The sequence below is a fragment of the Arvicanthis niloticus genome, chromosome 2 (assembly GCF_011762505.2).
Source record: "Arvicanthis niloticus isolate mArvNil1 chromosome 2, mArvNil1.pat.X, whole genome shotgun sequence".
In the NCBI taxonomy this organism is placed as follows: domain Eukaryota; kingdom Metazoa; phylum Chordata; class Mammalia; order Rodentia; family Muridae; genus Arvicanthis; species Arvicanthis niloticus.
The window spans coordinates 4,952,026-4,964,571 of NC_047659.1; the positions used below are offsets into that span (position 1 = coordinate 4,952,026).

Sequence of the window (12,546 nt, forward strand, 5' to 3'; positions counted from 1 at the left end):
CAGCCACAGGGTGGGGGAAACCGGAGGTTTCTTGTCTAACCCCAACCCAGGCACCCTCCCACAGCTGAGATTCCTCTTATGAAGGTGGGTGTGGAGTCCTCAGTTCCTAGAAGAACAGGGTAGGGCTAAATCCTAGGTTTTAGACTCCTCCTGGGTCTCTGTGGATGCCTGCCAGACTCTGCTGCTCTCTTTGGTGCCCTCCAACCTCTCTGTTTCTGACAGATGTGTTACTTGTGTGGGAATGCACAAGACATAGGCATTACTTGTGCACCGCCTCCACCAAGCAGCCCTACTGGGTTAAGTTCCTCCAACCCTCCTCATGACTCCTGTGTTTTTAGGGACTCAGTGTTAGGCTAAGGGCTGGTATGGGCCCTGACTGCAAGAGACAGTGGATGTGGAGTTGGAGGCAGAGGAAATGACACTCCCACTGTGGTCTGTGCCACCTAGGAGTCTGCCTTGTGGCTACATTTCAGCAGGACAGAGGTGCCTAGAAAAATGGGGTTGGATCTCTGAGGCCTTGCCTGGGTAGCTGCCTGATGGCTTGTTCTGGAACTGCTTCCTGGTGAGCTCTAGACCAGTGGTGGTTGAGAAGACAGTGGAGTGGGTGTGCCCAGTGGCTGTGACTTTAGTGAGGCCTTAGTGTCCTCAGCTGGCAGATGCTGGCATAGTCTGACATCTCCAGTAGATGGGTCTCCAGAAACATTGCAGTGACTTAGGGGGACAGTTCTTCAGTGGTCCTGAGCTGGGATGTGGCCAGTAACTGAAACCCCAGCTGTACAGGGTTTATGTCCCCTTGGTGACTGACAGTGATGTATCTGACTGGCTGCCTGCACTTTGGGTCTAGCTCTGTGCCTGCCTGGAACTGGACAAGGCCATGGAGTTTGGTGGGTTGGGTCCACTGACCTGGAAGCTGCCTGGCCTCTCTCCCTGGTGTTGGCTCAGTAGTAGGCAGTGTTCATCCTCAGGTGCTTGTGGAACCTTCCTGAGAAGGGTTCTCCTGAGGAGGCCTCAGGAGCCCGGGGAAGCTGAGTAAGGGCAGCAGAGGGGGCAGTAGGCCTAGATAAGACCCTTCTGCCTGACCCTTCCTGTTTGCCTGATTGGCCTAGTGGCTAGAGGGGCAGCTGGAGGAGGTGTGTGGCATACGCTATGCTCATCGCCTCAAGTGAGGGCACACTCAGCCATTATGGAGCTGCCAGGTGGATTCTTGAGGATTTATAGTCTGCATCTTCCCCAGCATCAGCAGTAGTGGGAATGGGCAGAGGAAGGGTTAAGGAGCCTAGGCAAGTAATAACGTCTCTAATTTCCCTGTATGATTTAATAAAAATGTAAATCACTGGGTGGACGGCCGCACAGCCACAGTGTTGACCAAGATGGATTGCGGGCGCTCAGTGGTCAGCCTGCCTTTGTCTTTGCGCTCCCAGTGGGTCGTACTTCCTGCTGTCCAGGAGGCTGGACACTGAGGGATAGACACATTCCTCCTTCCACCTCCCTGGCCGGATGGGCAGATGGGAATCTGGGCATCTGTCAAGGAGGGCTGCAGAGGAGCTCTGAGTGGCCTGGTGGGACAGACCACCCTCTGTGTCACCTATCCCTCACCCTTTGGAGTTTCATGGGTAATCTAGGATGCCTTAGAGCCTGCACTGAGGATGATCAGGTCCTGGTACGTAGACAGGTTACTGGCCACTGGAGCCAGGGAAGACCTTCCTCAGGGTGACATTTGAGCAGAGAGTATAGAGTGAGAAGGAGTAGGTGTGTGGGGATGGAGAGGAAGTAAGTGCCTTCCAGCTTGAGAGGTAGTGTGTGCAAAGACCCTGAGGTGGGACTCACTGGTTCTGGGGGTAAAGAACAGACAATGAGAGGCTTATAGGCAGTAGAGCCAGGTTTGGTGTCACAGGGTGCCAAATGGGTTCTGTTTGTAGAGTCTGGTGGGTCCTGCTGAGAACAAGCCCAATGGCGGGAGTGAGCCCAGAGGCTGGGGCAGCTATGTCTTTGGGGGCTGGTGGAATGCAGTGATGTGTGGGGTTGTAGGCTTGGAGTGTAGACTTGACATGGCCACACAGTTGAGGCTCCATGATGGTGCATTTGTGGGAACATAGATTGTCAAGGGTATGGGTTGGAGCATGGCTGCTCTGGGCAGGAGAGCAGTGCATTTTGACAGGTTTTAGGGAGACGTGAAGGCCTCCTAGGAGGTGGAACTTGGGTGTCTGTGGTCAGGTGGGACATTTTGATGACCTAACTAGGGGATTAAAGTGGGCACTGCTGTTGTAGTATGATAAGTCTTGGATAAGTGGCTAGGTGCTGACTCTAAGCAAACACAGGACAATTGCCTAGAAAGGTCCCTGGAGACTGACATTGGCCACTTGTGTCAGCTATCAATTTGAGGACATCATTCTTACGTTGGTCTGATCTCTGAGAAGATGAGTGGGTGACACACAAGTGAGGTTTTAGCTGTGTTCAGCTGAACCCAAGTGGCCACTTCACTGTCCACTGAGGTGGCTTTCTGGCTCCTGCCTGATTTAATCGGCTACATCTGCTTACCTTTCTGTTGGATGCCACTAGGTGTCCTTGCCTAATGTGCTAGATGCTGAGACTGGGGCTGTTGGGCCAAGTCATAGTCCCAAGGACAGCTGAGTTTCAGTGCACAGCTTAAACCTGCAGCCTCTCCGGCCCTGGAGCCTTTCCCAGCCCGTAGTCAGTAGGCTTCCACGGGACCCTCGCCGTACAGTATGTGAGGAGGGGCTGTAGTTCTTTGTGAAACTCTGGAAGGAGCAGATGCCACTTAGTTGTAGAGAAGGCTGGTTCTTGCTGATGATATTGGCCAGCAGGGCATCTTTCAATTTCCCAGGAAGGGACGTGGGTCCCCCTGTTTCACTCACCCACTGGAACCTCTCCCTGGGGCAGATCTGGCTGGCCATGCAGACAGCAGTTTCCCAGCTGACCTAGAACCACTGCCTCCCAATGCCTTAGCTGCCCTTGCCATTATCATGACATTGCATGTTGTTAATGGTCTAGCCTTGGATAGCTTTGGGAAGGCTTGGCAGGGGTTGGTAGAAGAAAAACTGGCATCCAAAGATACCTGGAGGAAATAGACAGGGAGATACTGGGTGTTGGGAAGTCTGGCTGGAGGTTGGGAAAGAAGAGGACCCAGCTGGTGATCCTCGTTAGCTTTTCTGGCAAGGCTGACCGCCCCTTTCTGTGGAATTGAGTGGCTCATATCTTTGGTTGCAAACCTTAGTTTCTGCAAGGGTGCCAGGCAAGGTTGATGGCTCCAGATGCTTGCTAGTGCTAGTACAGAAATTGCATGTGGATTTGGGCCCATCATCTTGGGGTTGGGGGCAGGGCTTCCTTGGTGTTGTGATTTCCCACTGGTGGTTCCCCTGTGCAGGTGATGTCTAGCGTTGGACTGGGCCCTATGAATGCCTGCCAACTTGCCTGGAGATGTGCATGCTCCCTTTCCTTAGAAGTGTAGCTCTATGTCTCAATTCTCTGGTGCTGAGTCTGCAATGTGATGTCCCTCTGGGAGGCTTAACAGAGGAGGGACAGAGCCTGGCTGGCTGGGGAGGTGGGCAGAGTGGATAGAGGCCACTCTAGGGTAGAAGTGGTGTGGACAATAAGGGCTACTCAATGTACCTTCAGTCCTTCCCTGTCCTTTTGGCCTGATGGCTCCTGTCCCCATCCTGTCCTGTTCTCCCTTCCCTGGACCCCTTACTCATGGCTTGTGCTCAGAGCTTGATCAGCTCCAGGGTCAGAGGAAGCTGGTCTACCAGATGGCTGGGCAGGCGCATTGGGCCAGCAGCATTAGGCTGCATCTTTTAGAGAGTGTTTGATTAACCAGCCTGTCTGGAGCTGGCTGGGCAGCTGGGTAACATCAGCCCCCACTCTACACTGGGTGTGGAAACCACAGAGGATGGAAGATCCGGCCTCAGGGAGCCCTTGGGCTGCTGCTACACAGTGATGCATCTCCTACAGCATTGGCTTCACTCCCTGTCCCCAACTCCTCAGCAGTGTCTATTGGCAACCCTTTGAACACCTTGAGCCTCAGTTTCCCCTTCTGTAAGGGGAGAATGACTATTTGAAGGTGGTAGCCTAGAGTCTGACACCTCAGACAACAGCAACCCTGGTGGTGTTTTGGTAGCTATGTCCTGTGGGGACTGCCAGAGTTCTTCCTGTGGTTTCTGCTAGTGTTTTTTCCTGAGTGGACCTAGTGGTCCAGCCGGTGCCACATGAAGGATGGGGTGCATCCTGTGTGCTCCTCCACCTGAGCACACTAGTAAACCATCATGGGGGTGGGTGAAGGCATCTGCTGAGTGGAGCCCCCTGGCCAGGTAACTACCTTTTCTGGGAGCAGTCTGGCTGTGTGGTCTAGAACTGTCCCATCAGGACATTTTCTTGGTTGAGAGGCAGAAGTGGGAGCAGATGGGAGTGGGCTCTGCTTTTCTAGCCGTGCCTGGCATGAAGAGATGCAATGGAGAGGCTGAGGGGTTGAGCTGGGGCCTGTCCCTGTCCTGGTGAGTGTTGTGGCCCTCTCCTCACTTTGGCTCTGGTGGCTGTCGGAGCCAGCGTCCAGCCAGGCTTGGATGGGCTTGGCTTGGCTGGCACTGACAGGACCCGCATGTTATCTATATGTATCTGATGGGATTTTCTCTTCACTGTCTCAGGGTCATTTCCTATAAAGGCCACCTTGCAGGGCTTTGTGCAAATATGTAGCTTTGAGGTGTAAGTGACCAGCTATGGAGTGGTATTGGCACTAGTGGGCCAGGCCCTGGGCTCTCAGCACTTTTCTTGGGAAATTAGCATGCTAGGAGCCTGGTTGCTGTAGGTAGGACTTAACATATGAAGCTCAGATTGGTATCAAGATGGGCTTGGAGACCTGGTGGGTGTCACTGGGCATGTAGTCCCTCTGGGCTGAAGTCTTCTACTTGCACAGAGCAGACATTGTTGGGGAGCACAGAAAGACCTGAGCTAACAGTGGGACAGTAGCATGGGGTGGGAGACAAGTATGTTGTGGCAGCTGAGCAGGCCAGTTTTCAGCTGCTGCCCGTGTGGGCTCCCCATCTTCCAGACCACCTGACCCCATCACCCTAACTTGGTATCTCATCAATATGGGGAGTCTGGAGAGGGCAGTGATCCCATGCCTCAGGGAAATACAATCCTTGTGTGGCCCCTGAATATTTCATCAGCAGATTAAAAATTGAAGCTATGCCGTCCCTCTCTCCTCTGGGAGGGTGGGGGAAGGGCTTGCACTGTGTCTCAGGCGGGTTTGCGTATTTTTCTTGGTAATGGAGCCGTGTCAATTAGAAAATGACATTGCTGTTTAAAATGTCGTTCTGGGGCCCTCTTTAATTAAGGCCGAGATGGAATAACCAATCTGTTGCCGTGAATGAAATTTTAAACATCAGAATGAGGAGTGATGACGTGGAGCAGGGCTTTGTCAGAGTGGGTGAAGAGCCCTGGTGATGGATGGAGGCGGTGGCCTAGTGCAGGCTGCACTACTGTGTGTGTGTGTGTGTGTGTGTCTGTCTGTCTGTCTGTCTGTCTGTCTGAAAGAATGCTGTTGAGACTGATATTAGTAAGTCCAATGGGGAGGGCAAGCTGACTCTGGCTCTTAGGAGCTTAAATTTGATAGGTCTGTGGAAAACCCTTTGGGAAGGTGTGTAGGAGGTGACAGAGGGGCCAGAGAGGTGTTGGCCCCTAGGTGGCTTTTTAGAATCTGAAGGATAAGAATGGGAAAGGGCTGCATTGGGGCCCCTGGGTGCCTGTAAGGCACTGTGAGCAGGGGCTCCCCTCCAGGCCCCCAGATGGTGGCACAGGACCTGGCTGGACTGCCTTGTATTTGTTGCCTAGCCCCTGTCCAGCAGCAAGCAGAGTGGCCACTTGCCAAGGCAGCAGGCTGTGCAGGGAAGTGTCTGGGCCTCCTGCTGCCTGTGCTTAGTGCTGGCCCATGCTTGTTTTGCTTTGGCGGGGCCAGGCTCACCCTGGCTGCATCCTGCAGCTCCCAGGACGTGGGCTTGACTCTGGAGTCAGCCTCCCTGGTGATACAGTAAGCAGCTGCCAGGACTGACAGAGAAGGAGGGTGTGAGGGCTAGGCCCCACAGCAGACAATGTGTCTTTGGCTTTGTGGCTGCCGGCTGGCCCTGTTTGTACCCATACTTCTGTGTGGTCAACTGGGAACTCAGAAGCCTGGCTCCCTTTGAAGACATGAAGGACTCTCATCTCCCTCTGAGCTGAATCAGCCAGCAATGTTTTGTAGACCTTGGCTCTTCCTTCCACCATGTTTGGCAAGGGGAGGCCCAACCCTCAGTCTTACTTTCCCCTTGGTGACACTCAGCCCTTCTGGTGCCTGCTCAGAATGGCAGGCCATTGATGCCAGTTTAGGTTCTTCTTTGCTCTGGTTCCTGGAGCACAGGTGAAGGATAAGCAGCTTAGATCTTTTGTGTGTCTGGAGAGTTGGGGCACAGGGTACTCATATGACTGGCAGGGGTGGCTGGGGTTTCTGGCCCAAAGAAGAAGACAGTATTTAAGTTCTATGAGAACAGATAGCATTGAGCAGCGTGGCTGGGGAAGATGTGTGTTTATCTTCTTAAATAGATGTGAAGTGATGCTGGATGCTGGGGCCTGCTCAGAAATCTTCCCAAAGTAGAATTTGAATTTCAGATGGCTTTGATTGTGGGAGCCCCTTGGGCAAGTGAGGCAGAGAGAGGAGACCACGGTGGCTTGGGCTGTGTATGGCTGTGTATGCTGCACCGTTATGCCTTGTGTGGCCCATTCGTAAGTGCTCCTCACTCGAGACCCTTGGTTGCTTCTAAGAGGTGCTTGGTACCCCTGTGTCCATGTGTACAACAGGACCACTTAGAACATCCCTTTTTTGAGGTAGGGAAGATGATATTGAGACTCATTTGCACTGTTTACTCTTGTCCAGGACAGGAGGACCAAAATGTTTCAGCATAGGGTTACTAGGTATCTGGGGTGGGGGTGGGGGCCCAGTGGTGCCTTTGAGATGTGATTCATTGTTGGGTCTGAGGCTACATCTACATGGGATCCAGGAGACAGCTCAGAACACCTATACAAGTCTCCCTGGGAACAGTTACGGAGAATGTCCTGGGGATGCTGTGGATTGGGGCTGGGGCGTGTGAGAGGTGCTGCTGTGGAGACCTGTGACCAGGTGCAGGTGCCTGTCCACTGGGTTCAGCAGTGGCTGTGCAGGGCGGCACTGGTGATGTTTGCTGTGGAAGAGCTGTGCAGGCAGGGCCCAGGCCGCAGTCTCTCTTGGCAGACCTCCTGGACCTTCCACTTCAGGGACGGCAGCCCTTTTTCTTCATCACGTTTATAGTTCTTGTTGATGCCTCTTCACAGGCCATCGGTGTTGAGTGGATGGTGACTATGCCCCGAGGGCCGTGGCATGGCTTGTCTGGCTAAGTAGCTCTTCCTGCCCTCTCCATCTTCAGCATTATTTAAGGTGCTTTGGACTTCTGGTACCCAGTCTATATGGGCAGTAGTATTGGGGCAGGGCCTGGCACCAGGCCATCCTCCCTTTCTGGTACCCTTGCTGTACAGTCAGGGGCATCCCTGTGCTGAGCTCAGCTCTGAGCTCACCTTACTCCATTGCTGCTCATGGGCCCAAGTCTGGGTCAGATTTTCCCTCACACTCCTCAGATCACAGCTGTCCTCAGGCATGTATTCGTAGCTTTTTCCTGGATGGAGAACCCCTTGGCTTCCAGCTCAAGGTGGATGTGGGGGCCAGAGGAGCTGAGAGGCTGCCAGAAACCTCTGTTGGCATTAAGGGTCCTGCCTTGGAATTCTGGAATTCAAAGAGCTCTGCTCTAGTTCCCAGGGCTGAGATTATAGACAAGACTTTGAGATTCCGAGCAGAGGTCAACCACTGTATCCCTGCAGGCAGGAGCCCAACATCCCTCTGCACCTCACAGGCACCCTCTGGGTACTTAGAGCAGGCTATGCTGGAAGACAGGAGAGGGCCCGTGTTTTGAGGCCCAAGTGTATAGAGTCTGTACTGGATCTGCCAGTATTGCCCTATGGGCCACAGCTATCTTGGAACATCCTTTTTGTGTGTGAACTCACCCACTGGCTGGCCTCCCATAGTAGAACTGAGTCCCAGTTACCTCTCTGTCAGTTACTCATAGCAGGTCGGGAGGTATGGGGCAGATCCCTGGCCACTCCCAGCCCCAGGTTCCTGGCCTGCTCTGTGTCCTCTTGAGAGCTGGGAGGTGAATGACTTACAGCCACATGGTGCTCACTTGGAGACTGCCCAGCCTGGCCTTGCTGCTGCTTGTGTTCAGTTTTTTCTCCTTTGGGCTCCACTTTGCAGAACTGAAGTGGGAAGGGGAAGGCTTGCCTACGTCCAGAATACAGGGACAGCAGGGACCAAATGGATGACACTGTGGTTGCCCAAAGATTTCTGAGGCCTAAAGGCTGTGAAGCTGTGGAACTGTGGGACCCTGCTGAGAGCGGAAAGGTCCTTTCCCAAGGTAGTCCCTAGTCTAGCAGGGCTGGAGAGTCAGGTAGCCCGCCCCCCTCATTTTGCAACTCGCAGCTGAGCTCCTCCCAGGCTAGTCTCACCCTGCCCTGGAGTCTGCGTTCTTTGGAAACCATCCTGGCACCACCTTCCAGTGGAGCAGAGGCTTATAGGAGGCTGGGGGCTGCTCCCAGGCAAGGGTGGGGTAGCTCTTGCTCTTGGATGGTGGCAGGACCCCAACCCTTTCTGTAGAATACAAGGCTGTGCTGCAGGGCTGTCCTTATGGGAACCTGGGTCAGTCCAGCCTCCCTGCCCTGGTGACCTGGAAAACCAGGAAGCCTGAGCCCTGCTTCCTCCGACTCCACCTCCTTGGTATCCTAGCCCCGACACCTGCATGGGAGGAGACAGTCAGACTCTTAGGTGGCACAGGAAGCTCAGAGGTCTTGGACAAATGTTCTTACTGCTTGAAGCATCTCTCAGTAGTGAGATAGGAAGCAGAGAGTTACCACCCAGTTAGGTTTTGTAAGAAAGGCCACTGGCTCACATCTTAGACATATGGAACTGTGTCTGTGGCTCGGGTGGGAGTCATTCAGATTGCTAGCCAGGTTCTGCAGTGGGGCTGCATTTGTGTGGGCCTCTGGGCCAACATATTTAGAACCATCTATCACTGCATCTTGACACTGGAGTATGGGAGAGCCCATGACTTGCCAGAGCTGTGCCTTTCCCAGTGATGGTCTTGGTTAGTGGGTGCTGATGGTGTGCTTGCCATGTCGTACAGGGGAGGCTGAGAATCTGACTGGCCTCATTTCTGGCCAGCCCTGTGGGCCTTGAGGTTGGGAAAGGGTGGTTTTCCCAGGTAGGGGCAGCCCTGCCCAGTCTCAGCCTGCTTGGGGTCCTACTTAGCCACCACCCTTGATGGCTCTGATAGGCTATCTCCTCGAGGCCTTCTCACCCATCTGCCCAGAGCATGGAACCCCCAGGAAGCTTGAGGCCCCGAGTGGGCAGGGAAGTATGAAAGCACAGCCAGAGTAGAAACAAAGCAGAGCTGAGCCAGCCACACCCGAGCACACCCCCAGCCCCCTGCCCTCACCAGCTCCTGCAGCTCCTTATCTGCTGTCTGCAGGCCTGTGGCAATCTCCTGCTCTGTGGTTGAGAAATTCGATGAGCAGATAGCCGCTGGGTGTTGGGGCGGTTGGACAGGTTTGGTACCTGCCTATGGTGAGAGCCATTCCAGAGCCAGGGAGAAACCTGGCCAGAGTTCACTGCGCAATGTGCAGGCGGCTGCAGCCTCGGGCGGCTCTGGATCCTGGGAAAGGGAGCTTTGGGGTACAGGGCTGGGAGTATCAGGCTGGGTCATCAGGCCCTTTCTGGACCTCAGTTTTCTCATCTGCTCCACATGGACGTCAGAAGTGTTCATTGTGTTAACAGAGTTTTTCGTGTTCACAAGGACTCTCCTTAATGTGGTGTCTCCAAAGAAGTGGGCTGTGGGGCTGTGTCAGTGTAGACTCCTAGGCTGTAGACTGCCAGTGCTGTTCTGACCAGGAAGGTCAGCACTGAGGTAGGAAATGGCATGTCCTCCCTAAAAAGGAGTCAGATTCTGTTAGCCAGAGTCTTCCAGAACAATAGTGTACAGCAGAAGTGGGCCCTTCAGGGCAGAAAGGGCCCCTTAGGGCAGAGTCTGTGTTCTTAGAAAATTGTGTGCATCAAGGGCCTCTTTATCCCTTGCCCATAGCAGCCTAACCTGTCTCATCCTTGGAGTAGACCAAGGGTGCACTTTGTGGCCGACCCTGGCAGAGGGAAAAGTCATGGGGAAGGAGGTACAGAGTTCTGTCTGAGGTCAGGGGTGCAGGGCTGAGGACATACAACTGTATACCTCCAGTGTCCCCAAGAACACAGGGAAGTGGCAGGGATTGAATTCTGGGTGGAGACAGTTCTTTGGGGTGTGGCAGCCCAGGTCACGGGCCCTAATGGCTTTCCTACTTGACACTTCCTCCGGAGTGAGAGGACTGCCACTGGGCATGTCACCTGCTGGGGAATGGCCAGGAGCAATTACCTGCTCAGGTCACCATAAAGTGGCTGTCCTGGCTGATGTGTGTGAGCTGGGCACTGGGTGTTTGGGCTGTCACAAGCCCTTGAAGCAGTAGAGGGCCTGAGCCTCCTCCCCCTCCTGTATTGGCCTGCCCTTCTTTCCTTTCCTCCCTTCCCTTCTCTCCCTCCCTCCTTTCCTCCCTCTCTCACTCCTTTGTTCCTTCCCTCTCTCCTCTCCCCTCCACTCCCTCCCCTCCCTTCTCCTCTCTTCTTTTTTTTTCCCCCCTTTCTTTGACAGGCCTCATGTGGCCCAGACTACTGTTGGATATTATACAGTACAGGATGATTTTAAACTCCTGATCCTTCTGCCTCTGTCTCCCAAGTGTGGGATTGGAAGGATGTACCACTATGCCTGGCTTTTCAGTTTTTATCCCTTAACAGGTCCACGTAGTCCTGTGTTGCTAAACCCCAGTGGGAAATAGAGCCCACAAATTATCCACTTAACTGATCTCCAGGCTCCTAGCCTCTCAAGGGATATTGACTGTGGCATTTTCTCTCCAGGCTGGCTATAGATGCTGGGCTACAGAGACCCCACGAAGATACCTGTCTGCCTCCATTAGTGGGTCTGGAGTACTTTAACTTTACTCAATAAATTAAACAAGCCCTGGCATCACAGAGGCCTTGCAGTTGACATCAAAGATGTGTGATCCTGGAGACCAGAATAAAATGGCGTGTGTGTACTCTGGCCAGGGCAAGTGTGGGCGTATCAGGTCTTGGGCTACCCATCTCAGAAGGGCTGGGCTGGTCCTGCAAGCTCATGCCCCGATCCACCTTCCTGTGGTCTGGGCCCCTGCTCTTGTCTTGTGTAGCCATGGTGGATGTGGTAAGGCATGGCCACTTCAGGAGGGGTCACTGGGAGGTTCTGGAGCTGGGTGGAAGCCTTGGCATGGGCACATTGTCCCAGGAGTTCCTAAGCCCTAATCTGAGTCTCGGCTTTCAGGTTGCCTTGCCTTGGGAGACCTAGAGTCTCTTGGAGGGGCATTAGAGCTGTCTGTTGTTTGGTGCTCTGGGCTCGGGTCTTGGGGCACTGGCATGAGCAGGTGACAGGATGCACACTGCTGCATGTTGGGAGATTGGGCCATAGAGGCAGGGTCTGGCTGCCCTGTCCAACAACAGCCTGCACCCCAACCCTCCCAAGCATTGGCTCCAGTGGAGCCCTAGGTTTAAATTCTGTTTCTTCAAGGCCTGCTCCATCTTCAAGTTCCAGATCCCTTTTCTGAGCCTCTGGTGTTGGGAGAATAGTGGGCAGCCAGTGCTGGCCATGTGGTTCTATATCTAGTTCCAGTCCTATTGCTGTCCCTGCTGGGCCACTGGCTGTACTCGGTTCAAGGGTGTTTTTGTGAAGGCAGACTTTGAGGCCCTTGATGTGAGCCTGCCATGGGGTACACTGTTGAGAGGTGAATATAGGATCCGAGACCAGAGGAAGGAGTCTTGGCTGGAACCTTGAGGACGATACAGCTCACTCCAAGGCTAGGCTGCTTGTGGACTGGAGGGTGGCTGTAGGCTGTAGTCAGGCTAGGCCTGCAGATTCTGGGCTGTGGAGCAGGCTTGCCAGTAGGGTTGGGAAGCCTAATGAAGGTGGGGGGAGTCCTGGTGAGTCCCAGTCCCTTGGTAGGCTCCTGTTTCCCCTGTAGCTTAGGTCTGGGAGTCCCTGGGTAATAAGGAAGTCCACAAGGGGCAGTACCCTGTGATTGTAGCCTCATCAGCCCTGCCTTGCCATCAGACTGGACCTTTTTTTATGGTACCATCTGACTCACAGTTAAACTGGTGGCTATATTACCAATTACTAATTACTAATTGGTTTTAGAACTTTCTCTGGGCCCCATTCTAGGCCTGAGACCCAGAAGGAAATTTACAATCCTATCACCCCCCCCCCCCCCCCCAATTATGGGGATGGAACATACACAGGACCTGGCTTACTCTAAGCAAATGGTCTACCTCTGGGCCCACACTCCAAGCCCTTGGAGACATTTTCTTATTCTTGTTTT

At 53.8% G+C, this 12,546-nt stretch overlaps 1 protein-coding gene across 5 annotated transcripts in view; it reads left to right on the forward strand.

Moving 5' to 3' along the window:
• Rxra (retinoid X receptor alpha) overlaps window positions 1-12,546 on the forward strand; it is an 86,501-nt gene that overhangs the window by 17,613 nt on the left and 56,342 nt on the right. The gene's annotated exons all lie outside the window — the stretch shown is intronic.